The sequence below is a fragment of the Eptatretus burgeri genome, chromosome 2 (assembly GCF_056783735.1).
Source record: "Eptatretus burgeri isolate ZD-2024b chromosome 2, Ebu_testis_v1, whole genome shotgun sequence".
Classification (NCBI taxonomy): Eukaryota; Metazoa; Chordata; class Myxini; order Myxiniformes; family Myxinidae; genus Eptatretus; species Eptatretus burgeri.
This window is the reverse complement of record NC_140962.1, coordinates 101249838-101259837: the sequence shown is the minus strand read 5'-3', so window position 1 is coordinate 101259837 and position 10000 is coordinate 101249838. Positions and strand designations below refer to the sequence as shown.

Below are 10000 nucleotides of genomic sequence, written 5' to 3'. Positions count from 1 at the left end.
TGGTGGTTTGGGTTGTGCGAGTTGTTTGAGTTGTCCGAGTTATTTGAGTGGTGGTTGTTTGGGTTGTCCGAGTTGTTTGGGTTGTCCGAGTTGTTTGGGTTGTCCAAGTTGTTTGAGTGATGGTGGTTTGGGTTGTCCGAGTTGTTTGAGTGGTGGTTGTTTGGGTTGTCCGAGTTGTTTGAGTGGTCGTTGTTTGGGTTGTCCGAGTTGTTTGAGTGGTGGTTGTTTGGGTTGTCCGAGTTGTTTGAGTGGTGGTTGTTTGGGTTGTCCGAGTTGTTTGAGTGGTGGTTGTTTGGGTTGTCCGAGTTGTTTGAGTGATGGTGGTTTGGGTTGTGCGAGTTGTTTGAGTGATGGTGGTTTGGGTTGTACGAGTTGTTTGAGTGATGGTGGTTTGGGTTGTCCGAGTTGTTTGGGTTGTGCGAGTTGTTTGAGTGATGGTGGTTTGGGTTGTCCGAGTTGTTTGAGTGATGGTGGTTTGGGTTGTCCGAGTTGTTTGAGTGGTGGTGGTTTGGGTTGTCCGAGTTGTTTGGGTTGTGCGAGTTGTTTGAGTGATGGTGGTTTGGGTTGTGCGAGTTGTTTGAGTGGTGGTGGTTTGGGTTGTCCGAGTTGTTTGTGTGAGGGTGGTTTGGGTTGTCCGAGTTGTTTGGGTGATGGTGGTTTGGGTTGTACGAGTTGTTTGAGTGATGGTGGTTTGGGTTGTACGAGTTGTTTGAGTGATGGTGGTTTGGGTTGTACGAGTTGTTTGAGTGATGGTGGTTTGGGTTGTCCGAGTTGTTTGGGTGATGGTGGTTTGGGTTGTCCGAGTTGTTTGAGTGGTGGTGGTTTGGGTTGTCCGAGTTGTTTGGGTTGTGCGAGTTGTTTGAGTGATGGTGGTTTGGGTTGTGCGAGTTGTTTGAGTGGTGGTGGTTTGGGTTGTCCGAGTTGTTTGAGTGGTGGTGGTTTGGGTTGTCCGAGTTGTTTGGGTGATGGTGGTTTGGGTTGTACGAGTTGTTTGAGTGATGGTGGTTTGGGTTGTACGAGTTGTTTGAGTGATGGTGGTTTGGGTTGTCCGAGTTGTTTGAGTGATGGTGGTTTGGGTTGTACGAGTTGTTTGAGTGATGGTGGTTTGGGTTGTCCGAGTTGTTTGGGTTGTCCGAGTTGTTTGAGTGGTGGTTGTTTGTTTGGGTTGTCCGAGTTGTTTTGGTTGTCCGGGTGGTTTGAATTTTTGTCTGTCTCGGATCTCGGTGTTGTGTCAGTGAGATTCAAGTTGAAGGAGAACTTTAGACATTCCATCCATCCATGGGGACCATCCTCCGTACAGAGCGTCGGTGCTGCTGAAGCATCTCCTGGGCTATTTGGCACAATCCTGGACGGGTCGCCACTCCGACGCAGTCGGATCACTCCGCCAAATGGATGGATGATCGGTCGGTCAGACGGAGCTCATTTTAATGTCCCCCGAACCCTGAACCACTCCCCCCCCCCAATCGGCTTTCTTTTCTGCTGGTGGGGAATCCCTCTCATTTCTATTGTATTTATTATTATTATTAAAAGTTTTTATTTATTTTTAGGTTTTTCTCCCACGGTGTTGTTTGTGCCTGTCAGCACTTGTATGAGTATCGTCTTCTGCCCACTCTCATTCCCTCACTCTCTCCATCACTCAGCATGTACTACAGGTGTATGTAGATAGGATGACAACTGGGGAGGGGACACTGCTAGGTTTGTGGGTGGGGTAGTGTGTGTCTGCAGGTTGATGAAGCTCTCGAGGAGAGCAAGAACCGGAGCTCGGCTATGTCTGACCCCTCAGTAGCCCAGCATGTTACTGGGATGAGGACCAGGATCGGTTGGCCACGAGGCACGATTACCCCTGCCGTGATGTTGTAGCCCTTATTGCGAAAACTCCCCACGATGTGAGCCCATGAACGGCTTCGTGCTTCTTTCCATCGATGGGAAGGTTAAATGTGGGACTTGTCAGTGTGTGTGTGTGTGTGTGTGTGTGTGTGTGTGTGTGTGTGTGTGTGTGTGTGTGTGTGTGTGTGTGTGTGTGTGTGTGTGTGTGTGTGTGTGTGTGTTGTGGATTTCAGAATCGGATCCGAGTAATGTACACAGCATCCAGGTCCTCAGACCGTTATTTCCACAAATGCATGTTCAGAATAGACTCATCCCCTTGTCTGGTGAGATTCTGACTCTTTGATGTGTTGTCTTCCCTTCTCCAACAGGTTCCCTCTCTTTCTTTTGGGATAACCTTTTCCTCTTTACGACACGTTCATGACGTATGATTTTACGTCGGTTTTCATTTCTGCATGAGCAATATTCACTGTTCGTGTGCACAAGAGATAGCCGATAGCCCAATGGAGACTCATTCTATTCCTCTTCCATCAAGACACATTGGCTTGGCAATCGACTATTTATTTACACATTTTATTTTGGTTGTCAAGACACATTGGACTTGCAGGACATTTGAGTCAATAAACACACCGTGGGCTTTTCCTGAACAGTTATTCTGACAGTCAGACATGGCTGTGGATCATTTACCTCAGGCATGCACCTTTTTCCATTGACGTTCGACACCCGCCTTTTTTTCATCGACGTTTGACACCCACTTTCTTCCATCAGGATTGACGCCCTGTTCAGCAGCTGTATGGACGCTAACTGGCTCTTATTCGTATCGGGCTGAACAACGAGGTGATAATTTCCCGTTGATGTTTTGTGGGCGCTTCATGTTTTCGCTCAGTTGTTCCGGCAAATGGCCGCTTTCTGGCGTTCGTCCAGCGCCCCGAACATGGCGTCGTAAGCCACGCCTGTGTTAATTGTGAGTTGCATCTTGTTCAATGGTCAGGAGAGGATGACCGTGAGAATAGACGGTTGGAGGTCGCGTGCAGCGATGCTCCAATAGACAAGCTGTATTTGGCTGAAGTCTGCTTGAGGCTCCGCCCACACTGGTCAACGATAAAAGCACAGCAGGACTGCCTTGCTTGCAGTTGGGGAGAGTTCTTGCTGACGGCTGGTCAGAGACCCTGATGGCGGTTGGCTGTAGACCCTGATGACGGTTGTGGATAGCAGCAACGGCAGTTGGACTGTTCCTGCTGGTTCTTGGTGTACCTGGCTCTTGGCGTACCTGGTTATTGGCGTTCCTGGGGGTGACTATGTGACGTCGATTGGTGTTTGAGCCTGTTTGCGGGTGGGTGCACGGCGAGGCATGGCGCTGGCAGTGAAAACGAGCTGGGCTGTGAAGAGCTCATTTGGAGAGGTAGACCAAGGCACGCTCACCCATTTTTGTTTATTTTAATCAACGCACAACAACTTCTGCCTTGGTAAGCTGAGACAGGATTTCTTTTCCCCCTGAATGATCTGCTGGGTATCCGTGTCTTGTGTTTAATTGTGAAGTAAGGCGTCGTGATGAGCATCTGCTCTTTGTCCATTTTTCTGTAAATGCTTGTTGAATTTTTTTTTTTAATTTGCTTGAGATTATTTTGTTTGAGCATTTGATTGATCTGAATTCATCCATTTAATCGGCGAGGAAATAAAAAAGTCGTTCATTTTATTTATTTTTCTTTATAATAAATTCCTTGTTGATGTTTCAACCTGTCCGTGATTATTTCCTTCCATTGATCCAGCATTGTCCAAACCTCGATAGACTGGGAGATTATAATTCCCAAACTAATTAACCTGTCATAGTTGGTGTGCATCAGCAGTAAATGCTCGGCTGCCCTAATTCAGATCTAATCAAGAATAGATTGGTGCATCGCTGAGGGCGCGTTCCCTGGTCAGGAGGCCATGTGACCTCTCATTAGACGGTGGAAACTGGAACTCATGGTTAACTGTTTGACATTCATGGTTGTTAAGCAACTCACTGCACCACAAAGTTAATTGTGAGCGGTGGCCCCAGCTCCAGTTCTTCCGAGGAGAAATGAGAATTAACCCTCTTATAAATGCATTCACTCGGTACCTGTGGCCATAATAGTGTAGCAGCATAGCAAACCTGTTGTGCATTTTGTGATACAAGCACCAAATTTGGCACAAATGTACATTTAATATGTTGCGAACATTTTCAGATATTGGGCCACTTGAAATTCTCTCTTTATGTCCGCCATATTGGATTTCAAAATGGCCGCCACTTGAAATCTACATTTGCTATTATCTCTGGACGTAATACAGCTATCGACTTGATACTGGTATCTAAATGTATGTTTTTGGGGGCAAGGAATCCAATGGTACCATTTTCAACTTAATATTGTTGTGGTTGACGAAATTCGCAAACCACCATTCAGGTCCCGTAGGTGAGATATCTCTGTAAGTATATGTGTAGTTAGGCCCAAACCCGTTGTTTAGAGGGAATAAATGTCATTCATTGGGGCTGCGACCCTTTTAGATAGCCGTTTTTCTTTTACTATCTTTATTTTGGACCAACCGCCATTACTACCACCACAACCACCACCAACCGCATCTCGACAACCACAGCCACCTTCTCCAGAACCGCCTTCACAACATACACCTTCTCCACAACCGCTTTCACACACCAGCCACCAACCGCAACGCCACTTCACAACAACAGCAACGCCAACAGCCACGACCTTTACCGTCACAACTCGCCCTCGCAACCATCGCATCACCGCCATTCCCGCGCCGCTTGTGGGCATCGATGCTGGACTCGTACAGGGCGCGCACCGAGCAGCGGGTGCAAAAACACCAGCCTTTCCGAGAAATCGGATCAAGAATGATTCACGCCCACTTCTGTTCCGTCCTATCAGCGAGCGTGGGGCGATTTGGCCCCGCCTCCAGGTGCATCGGAGTATAATCGCTATATGCAGATTCGCGGATCAAGAATCATTCACGCCCACTTTTCCTCTGTCCAATGGGGAGCGTGGCTCCGCCCCCGAGCGATTCCTGATCCAAAAATCTGCATATGATTTCTCCTGTCGGACTATAAAGCACCGAGCGCGGAGCGAATCGAGGCAGTTGGACGGAGTTGATAAGAGTGGAGAGTGGGAGAGTTGGAGAGTTGTGGCGGCGGCGAAGGCAGTCGAGAGAGTGTCGTGTCAGAGTCGGGGAGCTGCGGAGAAGGGAGGCCGGTAACGCGGCCGAGGTCGCAGTGGAGTCGCTCGTCGCGGGACCCAAGCCATCCAGATATCCTCTTTCCCCCGAGCATCAACAACCCCTCCCTGTTTCCCCCCGCGCTGAGATATTGTGAGAAGGGGGCCCCGTTCCCACCCCATTCCAGGCAGTGCCAGCGAGGCCCGCGGAGTCGGGGCGCCGCCGCCATTTTGTGGCTCATCACCAGACGGGTAGGCTCGACGCGGTCTCGGCCCCAGGCCCGTCTGCCCCCTTGTCGATGAGGGTGGCCCCTTTTTCTTTTGCTTTGAGTATATGTGTTGTCGGCGCTGTCTGTGAAGTAAAACTGTATAAGTGTTGCCGTGTGCTCGGTAGTCGGTAGTAGATCTGCATTGTTGCATTTGCTTTTTGTGCAGAATTGTTGTGTTTCTTCTACTTTTACATTTGCTTTTGGTGTATAATTGTATATGTGTGCTTTCCGTTTGCCGCGGAATAAATGTGCTTATTGTTGAACTGTTTTCCCATTTCGCTTCGTCTTTTCCTTTATTGAATCTCCATCTTACTTCACGTAAAGGGTTGGTCGTGGGCTAAATACGCCCAATAATTAATCGAACCGTCGAGGTTGACGATAACACCGCTCGGTTATCCCGATAGTACGGAACGGGTCGCTTAAAGTGGCCCGTGTCCGAAGTCGACCTGCGGCGAGGTGCGATCGCCCGGTCTACCCTCCGTGTGGGTACTTAGGTAGGTCGAATATGGCGAGCAACCCTATCCCACGCGGGGGGCCGATTGGCACGATCGTGGTGAGGCCGAAAGGCCCACCCGTGACTAGTTCCCGGCGTTAGTCCGAGAGGGTCACGACGGGATTCTCCGTCCGGTGGGCGACGTGCCGCGATTCGAGTTACGTGGCCGCTCTCACGCCGGCGGGCGCGAATCCGCAACAATATTATCTATCACAGTCTGTTATATAATTTTATTTGGAAATTATCTGGGCAAATATTGGATTCAACACAATACTTTGAAAAGAATGTCTTATATCTGTAAATGTCTTAGGTATAATACTGACATGCTACATGGTCTAGTATTTGAGGCTAGGTGTACTGGTATCTGAGGCTAGGTATATACCGGAACTGAAGATACGTGTACATAAACAGTGTCGTGTTAACAAGTTCAGCAGTACCACAAGTACATGTATGTTGTTGACTCATCGTCATGTGCAGTCCCTTTCACACACACAGAGGGCTGTGCACTGAAGGGCAGCCTTTTTGCACTTGCAGCGCCTCACACACCCTTTCTTGCACTTGCAAGAAACCAGCTCAATGCAGCTGTGAGCTGCCTCAGTTAGCCTGGTCCAGTAAGGTGTGTACTGTCCTTCTCCAGTCCTTGACCAACCCCAGTTGGTTGGTGGAGGGAGCTCTGGTGCTGGCAGCAGTATCTGACCCCACACATGTCCACCTTGATACACTGCCCTCTTGACATGTTCCTCCAGAGCTGCCTTCGTTGGAGGGATGAGCTGCACATTGTTCTTCCTTGCACAGAGTTTCCTCCTGGCCTTGTCAATGTCTGTGCATTTGCTGGTTCGATCATACAACAGGATCACGAACCTCTCGATGATGCGCATTGCATTGTCTGGTATGTCACGAGGTGCAGAGGGCAGCAGCAGCGCCTCAGTGAGTTTTGGCAGTACCGTCCAGACTGCCCACGCAGTCTTCTTGCCATGTCTATGAAAACTAGACACAGTGTGGCATCCAGTTTGAGCGTGGAACATTGGCAGTGCACGAGCCTTCTCTCGTCCCAATCCAGCTGCTATTTCGTGTGCTGCTAGGTATCGGAAACTCTGGCCTGTTCCGAATGCCAGCCACAGTTTGTCTTCTGGTTGCAACTCCTGTGCCAGGGACACTGCCAGCACCACAACATCGGTGTCTATAGTCCGGATGAGTATTGCATGGTGTCCATGCTGGACTGCGTGAGATGCATGCTGCAACATCCGACTGTCAGCTTCTTCATGGTTACATGGGGCGAGTGAGGTCAGATCTGGCAGCAGTGGCTTGCTGAGCACTGCCTCTCCATCAGTAATGACGAGTTGCTTGTCCTCCTGGTCAACCCATTCCATGAGAGCTGCTGAGAGGAACCTGAACAGCTCGGTCTTGTTGCAGTCCACTCGTAGGAAGTTCTGCCAGTTTCCTGGTATGGCTGCGGCAGCCACCACACGTCTCCGCACACCTTGTCCCCGCTTTGCACGTGTACTACCTTTCAGTGAATCAGCAAGGTAAGTATCCCAGACCAGATCCAGGCGTGACACTGTTTGCAGCTTCGTGGACATATATGGGATGAAGATCTGTTGTGCATACTCTTCAAAGGTCTTTGATGCAGCCGGCTTCAGCATCTGGACGATGGCTGCTCCATCAAGCATAATACAGGTCGTGACAGGAGTGTCTGTCTTTGCGTCGGAGACTTCTTCCAAGCATGTGAGGAGATCACTCTTGGTACCAGTGCAGAGGCTTCCACCATCAGACAATGCAGGAGGACATGCCAGATTCTCGTGACAAAAGAACTTCTCAAGGTTTCCATCCCTCGTCTGGCAGCCAATGTACAGGCGTGCGAAGAGTTCACGGTCATTCTTGATGGAGGCGAGCTGTTGCTGACCTATGCTCTGGCTTCTTGGAGTGGAAGTGCTGAACACCTTCAGCTTGTTACGAGGAATGGGTGCGTCCACTGCCTTTGTTCTGTCCAACAGACACTCTCTGGTGAAAGCCTCGAACTGCTCTTGGCCAATCCTCTTGGCATTCATCACGGTCTCCACAGCAGCAGGATGTGCGATCTCCTTTGTGTCCAGTTTGACTACATCCTGACTCTCCTCCTCGAATGGGTTGCCCATCTCCTCGATGACACCGACGAGAGAGCGAACATCTTTCACAAATGAGGCCTGTACACTTGGCGTCTGATCATGATGACGTGTCTGCTGTTTGCCGTCTCCAGTCCCATCCTGGAATTCTTCGATCACCCTGGCAACTTCTGATCCCACAACCATCCAGTGATTTAGGGCACTAGGGTTGTCAGTGAGCCCAACTGCTCCACCGTCTCCTTTGATGCAGGCATTATTCTGCTCATGTGCCTGGTCAATCGGGATTGAAGAGAACACCCTCTGTGTTTTCTGAACGGTGAAGTGGCTTTCCCTGAATTTCCTGGCTACATCTGGGTGTTTGGTGAATTTGGCCATGTCCTTCAGGTGCACTGGTATCCACCTAGCATAGTGGGTGTGATCCAGTGCATGGAACCAGGGGACCAGCTCTATCAGGGCATCAAGATACATCATTAACGATCCCTGCCTGAGAGAACGCACATACACTAGAACCAACAGTTCAAGTTCCAGCACGGTTGCCCAGTAGTGAAACTGGGGGATGTCTTCTCCTCTCTGGCAACACCAGTCTTCAAACTCCGGAAGGTCCTCTGCATCCCTGGTTTCTCCCAGACAGTAGTGGTTGTAGGCACGGTGTTGCAGGATGTACAGTGCTGCTGCAGTCACTTGATGTGAGTTTATATTTTAGACTGCCAGTATATATGAGCTTGTCTGAGTTGTTACTCATGATTTAGTATAGTTTTTTTATTTATTTATATTTGCAGAACCAAGACATTCTTTTCAAAGTATTGTGTTGAATCCAATATTTGCCTAGATAATTTCCAAATAAAATTATATAACAGACTGAAAGATAATATTAAGTTGAAAATGGTACCATTGGATTCCTTGCCCCCAAAAACATACATTTAGATACCAGAATCAAGTCAATAGCTGCATTACGTCCAGAGATAATAGCAAATGTTGATTTCAAGTGGTGGCCATTTTTAAAATCCAATATGGCGGACATAAAGAGAGAATTTCAAGTGGCCCAATATCTGAAAATGTTCGCAACATATTAATGTACATTTCTGCCAAATTTTGTGCTTGTATCACAAAATGCACAATTCTTTTGAATATTTGGGCTAAGCCGCCCCACTATAACTAATACAGTAAAACCCCGCTCTCTGAACACCCCGCATTTGAACGCGTTTTTGGCCAGTCCCAAATTTTTAGATGGGAAATCCTGTACATAGTGCCCCCGATAATCTGAACACCCCTCATATGAACATGCTTTTTACCAGTCCCAAACCAGTTTTTACCCCGCACTGTGAACGCTACTCCAACCTTTGAAGGCATCAGTGCGAAACATGGCCATTGTTCAGCCGCGGCTGCATGGCAAATGTCATACAAACAAATGCCGTTGCTAATTACCACCCATCGCGCAGTTCGTTTTACTGGACGCAATGGCATGGATAGAAAATGCAGCGGGGTGTGAAGAGATAGTGACTTGATTAGAACCTGATTCTAAATTAATCAATGGTAATCAACCAATAAGCGTCAAGAATTACAATTTCGTCCAATCAGCAGAGGCCTCCCCCCTGAGGGAGGGGCACAAGAAGGCCCTGCACACCTCCCTTTCCATCAATCTTCACTTGCTATTGAAGTTCACGCAGTACGATACACCAAAATGCCAAAAACTCATCACGATCTGCCGTTGGAAGATAAAGTCCGTCTGGTAAAGGAAGCGGAATCCAAGTCGCAACGCAAACTCGCTGCTGATTTCGGAATTTCGCTGGGCGCAGTGAACGGTATTTTACGTCGTAAAGAGTCGATATTGAAGGAATTCGAAGACGGGCCCAACCTTCGCGAAGTCGACGAAAAGGAGGCAGTTCGTAGACATTGACAACCGCGTGCACACATTGTTCCATGCTGCTCGTTCATTGAAGAGGATCCCTGTCAGCGGTCCTATGGTAAAAGCGAAGGCCTTAGAAATCACGACAGCTATTGGTGAGGTGGATTTCAAGGCATCCAACGGTTGGCTTGCCCGATTTCAAGCTCGAAACAAGATCTCGGCACGTGCAGTTAGCGGCGAGAGTGGTGGCGTTGATCAGACGACAGTAGAGGAGTGGAAAA

The 10000-nt window shown here is 48.8% G+C and overlaps 1 protein-coding gene across 1 annotated transcript in view; it reads left to right on the top strand.

Moving 5' to 3' along the window:
• TBK1 (TANK binding kinase 1) overlaps positions 1–10000 on the top strand; it is an 84829-nt gene that overhangs the window by 1522 nt on the left and 73307 nt on the right. The gene's annotated exons all lie outside the window — the stretch shown is intronic.